Genomic DNA, 14,963 nt, shown 5'->3' with positions numbered 1-14,963 from the left:
AGGTGCAAGCTTTTCATCGAAGGAAATATTTTTCGCTGGGCTGCTGGGTATTTCGTGTTATCCATTGCCTTACGTTAAAAATCGTTCAGTCTGTGCAGTCTTTGGCTGAAGATGAGGTAGCTGGTCTTTAAAATAATCAAAGAACGTTCTATCGGTACTCCGTTGCTGATGGCTCAGGGACAAACTTTTAAAAGGCAAAACGTCGAAAAACAAACTTTGAAAGTTAATACGTCAAAAGACAATAAATTGAATCCTGAAAGGTCGAAAGAAAAAAACGTCGAAAAGAGTTAATTTTCAACAGTGTATTGAATTTGTTTTAGAGATACCTATTTTAACATCTAGTTCGATTCAATACGCTTTAAATAGCGTTAGACTGATAGTTAATTATTTATTATTTCGGAAGATTCTTCCAAGAGCTACTAGTTTCGGTGCTGCAGTCTTGGGTAATCAAAACGACTCATTTTTATTATCCAAGACTGCAGCGCCGAAACTAGTAGCTCCAATTCTCCCACATCAGTCGAAATCTTCTCGCTTAATTCTTCCAAGAAATGTTTGATTTCTTGAGAGAGAAGAGAGAATTTTGACCCCTTAGTTTTTTGATGATTTGTCCCATAAACGTCGTTTTGGCATTCTAGGTTTTACCTTTCGACGTTTTGTCACTTAACCGTTGTCATGGATATTTATTCGTAATTTATAAATTTTAAATTGAACTTTTATTTAATAATCTTGTCATGCTTCAAAAATTTCGATTCCATTGTGTATTCCTATCATCGTGTAAAAGATTGGGGTCATCCTCTACAAAATATACAAAAGTGTTTTGTCCATGTCTTTGTGATTTCACGTCAAATTGTAACTTTCTATGGTGCAATTTATGTTACCTAGTCATTCGATTTTGAGTTTTTTCCGGCCTTAGCAGTCCTAGATGGCAAAGAAACGGTTTTGCCCTAATATCGGTTTGTATTGAACCTTCAGTGGATTAATTAATTAATTAATCGAATAGTTTCGTTTGAAAATATTTGACGGTTTTCATTCTTCTCCTTACTTAGAATGGTTCGATTCTTTGCCCCAACACATAGTAAAAACCCACGTAAACTTGCCCAGCATTTGTAAAAGTCTGGCTGTGGGTAAAATTTTAGGTAACTCTTTTGATTTCGTAAATTTTGTTATGTTTTACTCACTGTGGTTGTGCCGGTATTTTTGTGCACAAAGTTGTGGTCCAAAATCTTTTAGCTTATAAATAGCTTTCAAATGTCACTTTTCTCGCTTTTCACTTTAATCGACACTTATTTTGATTGCCTAGGCACTTACTTGTTAGTGTGGGTAAGGTAATAGAAGATATAAATTGACGCTTATATTGAGCTGTTCGGTAATCCAATCCGCATGGTTGTTAAATTAATTAACTCATTACGCGTGGTAAAGATGGACAAATTATGGGTGAAATTGTGAAAAAAGCCCATCAAAATGGTATATTTATTGATTATTCTACCCCATTGCACCGAATGCTGTTTCCTTGAATGTACAATTACCTTGAACAGCATTGCCCCGAGATATTGTGATTCGGGGTAATGGGTCGTTCGGGGATATGGAATTCGGAGTGATTTCATTCGGGTTAATGGGGTAGAATCCTATCTCAAGTATAATTGGTAAGCAGGAGCAAGGGAATACAAATAAAAGAGGTACAAAAGAAATAAATAGAAGATAATGTTACAATTTTTTATTTTAAATTCTTTTTAAAAAGAACATATTAACGTTCCACTTCAAACCATTCTTGGGTGGCCTTGGGGCCGTAAACTTATTATTACGTTCAAATGAGACAAAGACTGCTAAACTTGGTTGAAAAATGTCAGAAATACGAACAAAACCGAATTTCATGCGTCGTAGATGACCCAAAACATTTAACGAAACAATCAATTTTTATCAATACAAATTTGATTCAATCTATGTCTATTTCAACAAAGCCTGAGATGGCGCTGTTATGAGATTTGTTATTTTCCTCTTCAAATAAATATGCATCTTCTTGGTTAGTTATTGAAATAAATTTGAAAACATACGTATTAACGATTTTTCGTACGAAATGTGTTTGGGAGTCTTGATCTCGGTTTCTTTTGGTAAGATAGACATAATTTTCTACGCATTTACAAATTATTCAAAAATAACATGAATATCACTCTTTTTAAAAAAATAGTATATGAGATACACACTTTTGAGTTTTTAAAATTCTTATTTTGCAAGGAACGTGTTTAGTGGTCTAATGACTATCGCTTCTGCTTCATAAGCAGAAGGTCATGGGTTCAATCCCAGTTCCATTCTTTTCCTCGTACTTTGTAGTTGTATCTTTCACTTGCTTCTATCCTCCACTCTTAATCTATCACAGATGATCTAGTTCTAGATTTAGATCTAGCTCAAATCATTTGCTAGAACCAGGGACGGACAACCAAATGTTTCCCTGCGCTTCCATTCTTCCATATTAATAGCACGCCTTCCCGTACGCCTGATACATAGGCAGTCTGCTAACCAAACCGCAAGCCTCGCTGCCATAAAATTATACCGCCATTGTTGCCTAAAAATAAAAAGTCACCTGCACTTATATACTGAGGGTGTTCGTTAGTCGCAAGCAGTCATCTGGTTGGTTCCTTGTGGAAGTGCAGCTGATCTGGCGATACTGGGGGCCAATCATGCTCAAGCTCAAGCTCGATTAAAAATTCTCATTTTGCAAAACGTTGCAAAAATTCTCATTTTGCAAAACGTGGCAAAATTTAATTTTTCCAAAATTTTTCATAACAATCAATTTCACTTAAAATTGTTATTTTAAAACTGGTCTATCTTATCCAATTAAATAATTTTGCTGAAATGTAGATTGCTTTAGGTTTGTTTATTCAAATTTTTTAACTGGTTCAAAATTTTATATTCTTCTGTCAATATTGGAAATTTTCGATAACTCAAAAGATTATTCATGTAAAGCTCTGAATTTCCAATATAGGAAATTTACAGTTACTTTCAAGTTGTAGAGGAAATTTCAGGTCAAACGGAGCAATAGAAACCGATATCTAAGCCTCCAAAATTGACCATTTTGTATGAAAAATAGGAATAAGTAGGGTAAATGATGGCTTCGGCACCCTGAGGGTATTTTCGGCAGCACTCACTTATCGCCCTTGTTAAAATTTATCTACGGAACAAGAGTTACCTTCAATATACTCAATATATTCCTTGAACTATAATCTTCCATGTAAACCTCATCTTTCACAAAAAAAAATGATATAACATGGGTTTTATCATTGAATAAAATAAATGCTTACGAAATTATCGTCATTCGTGAGCTGCCGAATAAAACAACACAAGAACAGCTTAAGAAAAACTCACCACTTTGAAATGTCCAATTCTCCGCTCAGATACCAATTTGTCACAAAAGCTACGCACCGATCACTCATGCACTATTAAACTTTTGATTAGTCTATAAAGCACTCGAAAATACTGAATTTTTATGCTTCAAATCACAAATTAAAATTAATGCACTTTGCTTTCCTCGGCAATCACTGTTTATTACGGGAATAGGTTACCAGAAAACCATATTCAATTGCGGTGTATTTTTATTCACATTTCAAATTCATTGAAAAAATCGAACACAACTAATTAATTAATTGGAATTAGGCAACAAAGCATGCATTGGTAATAATTGAGCCTTTCAATACTTTTCTTATCTGAAGATTGTAGCGCATAAACTTCAATATACTGAGAAACATATAAAATATACGTCTTTCAATAAGTTAACTATTTTGGCAACACTCCTGTTGTTCTACAGGCAATCAGCGGATGATGTATTTGTGTCAAATCATAAGTGAATTGATTTGCAAAGGGCCAATTTTGATTTTTTCATACACTCAGAAATAAAAATAGTCACAGAATTACTAAAGTTTATGCATTAATGACTATTTTCTATCTGCCTCTCTTTCATTCTGCTGTGAATTTCTACATTAAATGTTATTTCACCTGGGTTGAAGCTTAGCGATAATTGACAAATAGGAATAAAATTCCCTGCAGAATGAAAGAGAGGCAGACAGAAAGTAGTCATAAATTACTATAATTTAGTCATTCTGTGACTAGCCGTGTTTCTGAGTGTACACTGCGAATAATATGAACGTGAAAAATGTAAAAAAAGACTGTAGAATTTCCAATTTTGCGTTACCTTTAAGCGATTTTTTGCGCATAGACACTAGGGTGTGGCTTATTTTTCAAAAGTTCTCAAAACTAAAAATTCGTGTGCTCTTATGAATCCAAATCATATTAGAAGAGAAACCTCAAAGTTTGAGCCAGAAATATTATGATTTAGGCAAGCGTCTTGAAGGTGAATTTTCAAGTTATAAAAAATGGCCTTCAGTGTAGTCACAATAATTTCGGTAATTTCTAACCGATTCTGAAACTTTTAGCATCATTATTTTCAAAATTAAATTTATAAAAACTTTGTACAACATGAAATTTGACTTAAATCGAAACAATTTTTGTTAAAAGTAGTTTTCTCGAAATTTTTCTTCATTTTACTGAAAAACTCATATATGTTTGACCATACCTTCATAAATACTCAACTGATTTCAAATATTTGTATGTACATGTTTTTGAAGCAAAACAAAGTTGTTACCATACTGTTCACATTTTTCTAAATTTTTTTCTAAAAAATTGTTTTGGCTTAGTTTTATAACAAAAACATTTAAAAAAAAATCGAATCTCTTTGGATTATTTAAGTTTTTTTTGCCAAAAATTACATTTTTTCCTATAAAACTTGTGTTTATAAAGCATTTTGTTTTAATTACAAGTTAATAATGCATATATTGTTTAACATGAGCAAAAATATTATTGTTTCAAAATTATTCAAAAGTCCTTTTCAAAGGTTTAACAAATGAGGAAAACCAGTTTCAGCTTTAAAAATATTGTTTAACTAACAAAAAAACTGGCTTTTTTGGTGAAAAAATCATGTTTTTGTGCAATTTTTGTTGAATAACTTGGTCAAAACATTTTTTAGTGAAATGTGGCGTATGAAAAGTTTGAAAACAATTAAGTAAGCTACTAAACCATGCAAACAGAATTGGAATCGGTTGAGTATTCATGAGGTTATGGTCAAACAAAGATATGTTTTTAGTAAAATGAGGAAACATTTTGAGTAAACTACTTTTTATTGAAACAATTTTTGATTTTACTAAAATTTGATATTCTATAGTTTCCAAAAAATAAAATTTTTAAGATCATGGTGCTAAAAGTTTCAAAATTGTTTAGAAATTACCGAAGTTATGGTGACTTCACTGAAGGCCATTTTTTATAACTTGAAAATTTACCTTCAATACGCTTACGCTTCCTCTAAATCTTAATATTTTTGGCTCAAACTTTGAGGTTTCTCTTCTAATATGATTTGAATTCATAAGAGTACGAGAAATTTGGGTTTTGAGAGCTTTTGAAAATAAGCTACCCCTTATAAACAGTAGTGTGAGTAGCGAAAAGGTGCATGCATGTAACCCATTCAAACGCAACTCTGAAATTCAAGTAATCCGATAATCGTGTTCCGTGGATTTTTCTTGCAGAGCACAATATTATGAGTCAATTAACCATGACGTCACGCTGCAACTTCTAGGTTGGATTCGCACTTGCTGCAAGTTTATAACCTTGACATGGTAATTTTTACAGCCGAAATGCTGCCATAGTTAGATTGAATACAAAAAATATTCGATGAAATAAATGAACACGAAATCAGGCAGCGTCCATTTATAACAAACGTTAAAATGTACAATTTTCGACCATTCCCCCTTCCGCAACGGTCTTTGCATGAAAAAAAATAATTTTGTGTTTGAGCCGCAACGTTTGAGCCTATTCCCCTCCCCTTAGAGCGTTACGTAATTTGTAGACGGCGCCTTAGTCTGCATAAAATTAGTGGCGTTGTGTATTCAATTTGACTCTCTGCTATTTTATTTATAACTGCAATTCTGTTCTCAGTGTAGTCTGTATTTTTCTGCATTGGCCCTTTCAACAAGTCGAACATAATGAGTGACGTTTAATTTCAGGATTTGTCAACAAATACGAAATGTTACCAATACAAAAACTAATTTTTGCGCAGTTTTGGATTGCCGAAGTGAACATTTTTATTGCCGACAATAGTAATTGCATTGCCGATAAAAGAACAAGTGCCTCGTGACTTTGGTGAGGAAAAATAGAAGATTAAGAGAATAAAATAGTGTTTTGTGTATACTAATTGATAAATAAAGAGTGCTCAAGTGTAGTTCCGGTGTCTCCTGCTAATTGTTGTGCTCTATTGTTGCATAAAATTGCTCTCTTAAAAGTTCAGCTGCTTAGGCTGCCGACAATACGTAAGTTCCCCTACTTTATTCTGTCCAGTACTGTATATAACAGCATTGCAACTTGTTCATACTTCTATGAAGGCTTCTTTAAAGTCGTTTTTTAAGATTCCTGTGGGGATTTCTATAGACATTTTTGCAATAACATCTGTGGAAATTTCGATGAATACTCCGTGATCTTTTGTGGATTGTTTGGTGAAGACTTTTACTTTCGTCTGTACGAACCTCATCTGTGGAAACCTCTATTTCCCTCTAAAGGGAAGCTTCCGGTTTTCATTGTGGCTTTCATGAAGAGTTTAAGAAAAACTTCTGTTGAGACATCTGAAGAGACAACCATTGTGGCATGTGTGAATGCTGCAGTCTCCTGTAACGATCACTGTGGTGGTATGCTCGTGGTGAAGACCTTCGTAGATTCCCTATGGTGCTCATATCGAGACCATTATAGGGATCGTCCATAAACCAAGTGGTCATTAAGGGGCGGGGGTGGAGTTGGTGGCGGTGGTGTAGATTCTTGTGGAGATTTCATTGTAACCCCAATCTTTAATTTTGATGGACGACTTTTGAAATTTGGCCTAGTAACTTAGAAATAATGACATAATTTTTTCTTGTGGCTGTTCTAAAGTTACAAAGATAGTTTGTAAATTCTACTATTCTATTCCACTAAGTTAAGTATCCAAAATGAACTCTATTTAACTTTAAAACTTCTTTTGCAAAGACATTTATAGTGAGATATGTAGAAACATTTGTGGAGGCCTCTGCAAAGATCGCTGTTGAAAGTCCAGTGCTTCTACAATGTTGTTGCAGACTTTATCGTTGAGAACTCTGTGGTTATCTGAAGGAAGTTTTGTTAAATTCTCGGTGTCTTCTGTAGGGACCACCGGAAACACCTCTTTACAGACTTTTATAGATACACCTGAAGCGGTGTGAAAATCTTTGTTTTAATTGTCATAACAACGTAGGTCCCCTGCACAAAACTTTCGGTAATCAACACAGATATTTCTTTGAATAACTCTATGTCAATTGTTGTTGAGAGCTCTTTGAACTATTGATACCCATCAGAGACTTTTATAGAGCCCTGTGAAGATCAACTATGGAGATCCGAGTTGAAAATACTGTGCTCACTATGGAGACCTTTGTACCAATACATGGTCCACAGGATGTAGACTCTACCCCTCAGCGAAGACGAAAAGACTAAGGAACTGGAATACATTTTCGAGATGGCAAGGATCAACGGATAGGAAAGGAAAGGAAGGAAAGAACGATGAAAGCCATCATCGACGAAAAGGAAAGATAGCATATTTGGAGTTCTTTCACAACACTTATCCCTATCACTGAACCCATGAAGAGAGTCTTAATGCCATACGACAGACACATCACCAATCGGCTCCTCCCAAAGCAACGTATTTTCGGAATCAATTTGGCGTTCTCCAGCAGATACAATCAACTAAAAACTAAAGGCTCTACCACACCGAACAAGGCTGGCGTTTACAAAATCAGTTGTCAAGTTGTGAACGTTGGTTAAAAATAGTCTCTCGATAGTAGATTCAATAGTAGTGGAATACGTCTTTACAGAGGGTCATAATGTTTCGACGGCGAATATAAATATTTTGCGAAATGTTTCTTTACCTTGAAAATGAACCCAATATTCATTCCATGATAACTGTGCAGAGGTAAACTCGGTCTCTAGTAACAATGGTTGTCTAACTAACATTCCTTCCCTTCCCCGATGACCTGAAGGAAGTGGCCGGCGCCGTTATTGACTTTTAAATTTTGAGTTCTCGATTCGTGCATACTGAGAATGGAAAGCTAGTCCTAAGCCCCATTTATTAAATCTCTGTACATCTTCGACTGTTCTGATCAATCACGGAGTAGCAACGACGAATTGTCATCTATGGTCATGATTCCATGCTCGTTATATGTGAATACGATGAATTTCTTCAAGTCGAGTCTAGTACACGACACTGAAAACGGACAAACAGTTGAGATAGAAATACGTTTATCTGTCAAAGAATACAAACGCTAGTGGAATTTAATGGTACATTGTTAAATATTAAATTAGATCTCATTTTTTTTCATTGTTCTTATTGGGCTTTTCAACTTACCAGTCTATTAATGCTTATTGCCCACGTAAAGCGTGATTACATTGAAATCTAGCCATTTCCATGTGAAAATAGACACAGCTGCATGAGCTTACAAATAAAGCCCAAAGCTGTGCTACAACCACGAACAGCCTACAGCAGTCCTCTTCCACTTCATCGGTTCCACAGTGGAGTGCAGGTTGCAGTGTGCCCTCATCAAAAGGGTATCCGAGTATCCTCTCTGTACACTAGACTCGCAGCAATAATGAGGTCAATTCGATTGGTGAGCGATCAAATAAAATGTAATAGCAATCGGTTTCCCTGCCTGCCACCGCATGGGGTCGTAATTGATATACATACTTCCCCAACTCTGTCCCCGCTTATCATCAGTACAATTACATCAGCTTGTTGTTTATGGAGGGAGCTTCTGGGTGGCCTTGGGCACCGCGCTAGCTGTAATTGAATAGGACATTAAACAAAGTCGGTGGTGGCCCTTTCGTAGAATCGAAATCCGCACACGGAAAGGACAATTCTGCATCAACAAACGCAGTCAGTGTGGCGATGCACAGTGGGAGATTTCGACATTTATGTATAGCGCCTTAATGATGCTTTCAAGCGATATGATGTTTCCAGAAAGTTTAATGAGATGATCAGCAAATAAACATAAGAATAGACAGAATAGTAGACAGTAAAATGGAGATTGAACCGTACATATTATTATTAATGGACAGATGAATTGACGCAGGAATGAACAGATCAATGGATAAAGAAATAGACAAAAAAATGAACAGAGAAATAGACATAAATATAGAAAGGGAAATGGGCAGCGTAATTGTAGAGAAATGGACTTATCTATCAAAAGAGATAAAGATAAAAATGGACAGAGAAATTGATAGAAAAAGTCTGAGAAACGAAAAAAGGGTAGAGTAATAAATGAAAAAATGGACACAGAAATGGATGGAGAAATTGACAAAGAAAGGAACAAATGAATGAACAGAGGAATAACAAAAAAGTCAGTGATATGAACAGGGAAGCGGACAAATTGATGAATAAAAAATGTCCAGGAAATTATAAAGAAATATACAGGGATATAGATAGAGAAATTTACTTAGAAAATGAATGAGAAATGGACAAAAACGCTGAAATAACGAAATCTCCCACTGTGCGACGCCGGGATTCCGATCGGCAAAATAGCATCTAATTAAACTCAAAGAGGACAACGCGTGGCCCTGCGGCAACGCAAAACGGTTTTGGTTGGCTGATAGGATTGGAATGCAAATTCGAGCTCGATTCCTGCTAATGAGCAGCTAGTCCGGCCCGTGGGGGGTGCCATGGCTTGTTTAATTGTTTTGTTCGGATTGAATGATGATGGTCCGAAGTGATTGGATTTAAATGGAATCATAACTGTTACTCAGGTGGACGGTTTTTGAAGAAATAAACATTCGAATGGAAAACGACGGCTTATTAATCTCATCTCACTAGATTCCTACTTAAAATTTAGTTGATCCAACCCAGATTTCGTTGTCCTTTAACTCCATTTTCAATTAAGGTATAAGTCCAAGTAAAAGTGTAATGCATGATAAGATAGGGGCTAGGTCTAATTTTCCTGCTTCTGCCTTTTCAGTTAATAATTATATAATAGAGAAGAACAGACTTAAGGTTGAATTTCGGAATACGTCTTTGCATTTTCAGTGCTCTTGTTCAACAAGACCATCTAAAATTCAAAGCACGACGTCGCTCATCCCGTTCACCGTTTCAATATAATTAATTAGTCGAATAAATTACGGCTTTCAATTCGATCAGAGCGCGTGAACGACAGCCAGGACGTGTCCATCTAGAAACAATGTCCCTTAACAGCGTTGATGCCTACTCTGGATTGGCGCTAAGGCAGTTAGATTTCAGTCTAATTAGTTCACATCTACTGAGGATTTGCAGTATCAATCACTCTTGTTCACAAAATGCCCTTTATCTTTGAAACGTTTGATCAACCATAACTTGACTAGCTACTGTCAGGACAGTAATGGAATATTGAATCCAAGTGTTTGATTCCATTGAACACAATCATAAAGATTTTATGTACACATGTGACATGTCTTAACAAATTGAAAAGGAAATGGAAAGCAAAACGGAAGAAACAAAAAAAGAAGTGGAATTTAATTTTAAGAAGAAAAGGAATGAGAATCGATAAAGAAAAATAAAATGGAAATAAGAATAAAAAATGGCTCACAATTAAAGAGACGGGCATGGAAATGAACACAGAGATTAACAAAGAAAAATAAATTAATATGCAGCCATTCCGTAAAAACCGATCTAGTGGGTCACCGAATTTCGTAAAAATTTGCTAATTTGTTCCTTATCCAAAATAAGGATACACTTGTTTTTGGAAATTTTCGATTAAAATGACCATTTCCAAAATAGGGTGACCAGAAAAATGGCAATTTTGCAAATATTTTATTTATTAAAAAACTTTAACTTTTGAACCGCTTGACAAACTTGCAATTTTCTTAGATGAAATGCAACCTAAAGAATATTTAAAATTTCAAAGTTTTTTTTAACTTAAAAAAATCGATTATTCGTGTTTTAAAGGCCTCGGGACAGAAGTAGAAATTGCTGTTCTAATTTTTTCTTGAAAGTTTTACGTTTACTGTCTAAATAGGTTTTTGGGATATTTTTTTTTTTTTGAAAATAAAAAAATCAGTCATTTTTCATCCGCACACACTGCAGGTCTCAGTGCATTAGATTTTTTTACAATAAAAACTTTTGAACAGCCAAAAACAAAATTTTACAGAAAAAAATTCAAAAATTTCCAAATATAAATAAATTTTTCTATATTTTTTCATGTAAAATTTTTGTTTTTTGAATTTTATATTTTTTCTGAAAAGTTGAAATCTTAAGCTTTCATTTCATAAAAAAGTGAGATAGAAATGTGGACAGAAAAGTGCACTGATAAGGGGACAGAGTAGTGGCCAGTGAAAAGGACAAAAAATACACAGTGAAAAGGAATGAAGAATAAACCAAGGTGTGTACATTTTACTCTGTAGCCAGAGTAAGGTGTAATCACTTGGCGAAAGCGGCTTGGAGGCCATCTTTAACTTGCTGGCCGTTTTGTTTACAAACATTACTGCCTTGCCTGGATGATGCTGAAACTGAAACTAGCTGTGCTGCCATCAATGCGGACGAAATTGTCAAAAAAGAAAGAATGGAGTAGAGCACACAAGGAGCAGGGGCGACCAGATTGGAATAATTCTTGACAACACTGTTTCTCCAGTCAATCTCTCGACTACCTGTCTCAGATGTTTGTAAACAAAACGGCCAGCCCTTCCTCACCTACCCTGTCTGGTTTTCTCCACAAAGTGAGCATAATAGGACACAGAATTAAACGCGCCTTGGAATAAACTGAGAAAGAGATAGAGAAATGAAAATGAAAATGGACAGAAAAATAGACAGTTAAATGGACAGTAGGGTGCAACTTATTTTCCAAAAGTTCTCAAAATCAAAAACTCGTGTGCTCTTTTGAAGTCAAACCACATAAAAACAGAAACCTCAAATTTTGAGCCGACAATATTAAGATTTAGAGGTGGCGCAAACGCATTATAGGTGAATTTTCAAGTTATGAAATTTGATGTTCAGTGAAGTCTTCATAACTTTGTTATTTTGTAACCAATTTTGAAGCTTTTAACATCATTCTCTTCAAAATCAAATCAAATTTAAGAAAGGATTGTAGAACATTGAATTTGTTTTAGATCAAACTAGTCTTAGTGAAGAGTAATTTTCTTCAAATTTGTCTTAATATTTTCTTAAAAAATATCTTTGTTGGATCATAACTTCATGAATACTTAACCGATTCCAAATGTTTTTACATGCTTTTGGAGTAAACTTAGAAGTCGTCAAACTATGGTTACAACAAATTATTTTGAAGATGATTTAACTTAAACTTATTTTACTTAAATTGACCATAAGCATGGATTTTAAATGGAAAATACAATACTTTTCAAAATTTTGTCAGTTAAACGTGAATACTTGAGCCGAAACTGGATTTTCTCATTTGATAAAACTTCTGAAATGTCATAAAAATAATTTTTCATTAATTTTGTAATAAAAAATATTTTTAAATTTTTAATAATCAGATGCGTATTTATGAAGTTAGGGTCAAACAAAAATGATTTTCTTGTGAAAATAAGGAAAAAATTTGAAGAAAATTACTTTCAACTAAGATTAGATTTGATTTAATACAAATTTGATAAATTCAAAATGATGCTAAGATGATAAGAAAATTCACCTTTAAGTCGCTTGCGCCATCTCCAAATTTAAATATTTTTGGCTCAAAATCTGAGGTTTCCCTTTTTATGTAATTGAACTCAAACAACTCAGAAGAGCACATGAATTTTTGGTTTTGTGAACTTTCTAAAAATATGCGGCACCCTAATGAACAGAGATGTTTTTAGAGACACGAATGGACATAGCAAATGAAACGGAAATTGGATTAAAAAAAAAAACAACGAAAAATGAATAAATAAAAGTGGAAGAAGAAATCTATATTGAATTGGACAGATAAATGGTATAGACATGAACAAAGATATAGACCGAGAAAAAGATAAAGAAATACACAGAAAAATGGACTGAGATGTGGATAGAGCAATTAACAGAGGAATAGACAAAGAAATCAACATATTAATGGACAGAGAAATAGACAAAAACATTGAAAAAGAAATGGACAGAGGAGTAGTCAGTGGAGTGGACAGAGAAATGGCCAGAGAAATGGCCAGATAAATTCACAGACAAATAGACAAAAAAAATTGACCAAGAGAAAAAAAAATGAACAGTGAAATAGATAGAGATGTGATCGGAGACATATACATTCAAGGAAACACTGAAGTGGCCAGAGAAAAGGAGAGAAAAATGGGCAAAGAAATTAAACGCAAAAAGGAAACAAAAAGACTAAACAGAGATAATAACAGAGAAATGAACATGAAAATAGACAAAAAAAATGGGAGAGAGAATGGACTGAGCAAACGAAACGGAAATGCGACTAGGAAAAATCCCATAAAAAATTGAAAAATGGTCAAAAAAATGTATATTAAAGTGGACAAAAAAATTTAAAGAAAAATGAGAACAAAGATATTAACCGAGAAACGGATAAAAAATACACAAAGACATAAACTGAGAGTGGACAGGAGAAATGTGATAAAGAAAGAAGAATATACAGATAAATGATCATGGAAATAGATAAAAAAAGAGAACAGAAAAATGGACAGAGACAAAAATTGGCAGAGAAAACAAAACGGAAAACGGAATATCAAAAATGACATAAATAATTAAAAAATGGACAAATAAATCTACATTGACAGATAAATGGAGATATGGACAGAAAAATTAATAAGAAATAGACTGACATGTGGACAGAAAAAAAAACCAGATAAATGTACAGATACAGAAATTTACAAAGAAATCTGTATTGAAGTGGACAGAGAAATTGACAGAGACATGAACAGAATGTGCGCAGATAAATGGACAAAAACTACACGAAGAAATGGTCTGAGAAGTGGACAGAGAAATGGATAGAGCAGTGAATAGATAAATGAACAGAAAAAAAGACAAAAACAAATGAAAAGAAATGGATACAGAAATTCACAGATAAATGGACAGAGGAGTATTAAGTGGAATGGACAGTGAAATGAACACTGACATGGATAGTAAAAAGGAAATACAAAGATATGGACAAAGAAATATAAATGAAAGACAAAAGAGATAGAGATGTGGGCGGAAAAGTGGACACAAAAGCGGACAGAGAAGTGGCCAGAGAAAAGGACAGGGGAATGGGACGTCAAAGGAACGAAGAATATACAGAGAAATAAACAGAGAAATGGACATGACAATAGACAGAAAATTGGATAGAGAACTTGACAGAGACATAACTAGATGAACCAAAAGAAACGGAAATTGGAATAGACAAAAAATCACTAAAACGGTAAGTAAAAGACGAATAAATCTCTAATGAAGTGGACAGAGAAACGGATAGATAAATTACCAGAGAAATGAATATAGACATTAATAGAATCTTGGATAGTGAAATGGACAAAGGAATACGTGAAGATATTGACTTTGATGCGGACAATATAATGGACAGAGAAATGAACAGAGGAATGAACACAGGAATAGTCGAAGGAAAAATTAGTGGAATAAACAGAGAAAAAAGGAAAAAAAAATGAACAAAGAAATGGACAGACAAAAAGACTGACAAACTGACAAATCAATTAACAAAAAGGAATGAACAGAGAAAAGTACAGAAAAATTGAACAAGAAATGAACAGAGGTATAAACAAAATGTTGAACAATGTGTTTTTAAAAGAAGTTGAACTTCCTGTCGTTTCAACATCTGTATGTGCTTTAAGTAAAGCACGATCATTCTAGTAAAATAATTTGGCTTGCTAAAATCCCCCTTCCACAGAGCAGATTCAAAACTCGTCCAAACAAAAAATCTGACACAAAAAGTGACGACATGGCACTAAAAAAGTGTCACAACCGGGTGCCCTGCGGAAAGCTTCGAATG

This window comes from Aedes aegypti, chromosome 3, assembly GCF_002204515.2.
Source record: "Aedes aegypti strain LVP_AGWG chromosome 3, AaegL5.0 Primary Assembly, whole genome shotgun sequence".
NCBI lineage: Eukaryota > Metazoa > Arthropoda > Insecta > Diptera > Culicidae > Aedes > Aedes aegypti.
Note: the sequence above shows the minus strand (reverse complement) of the source record.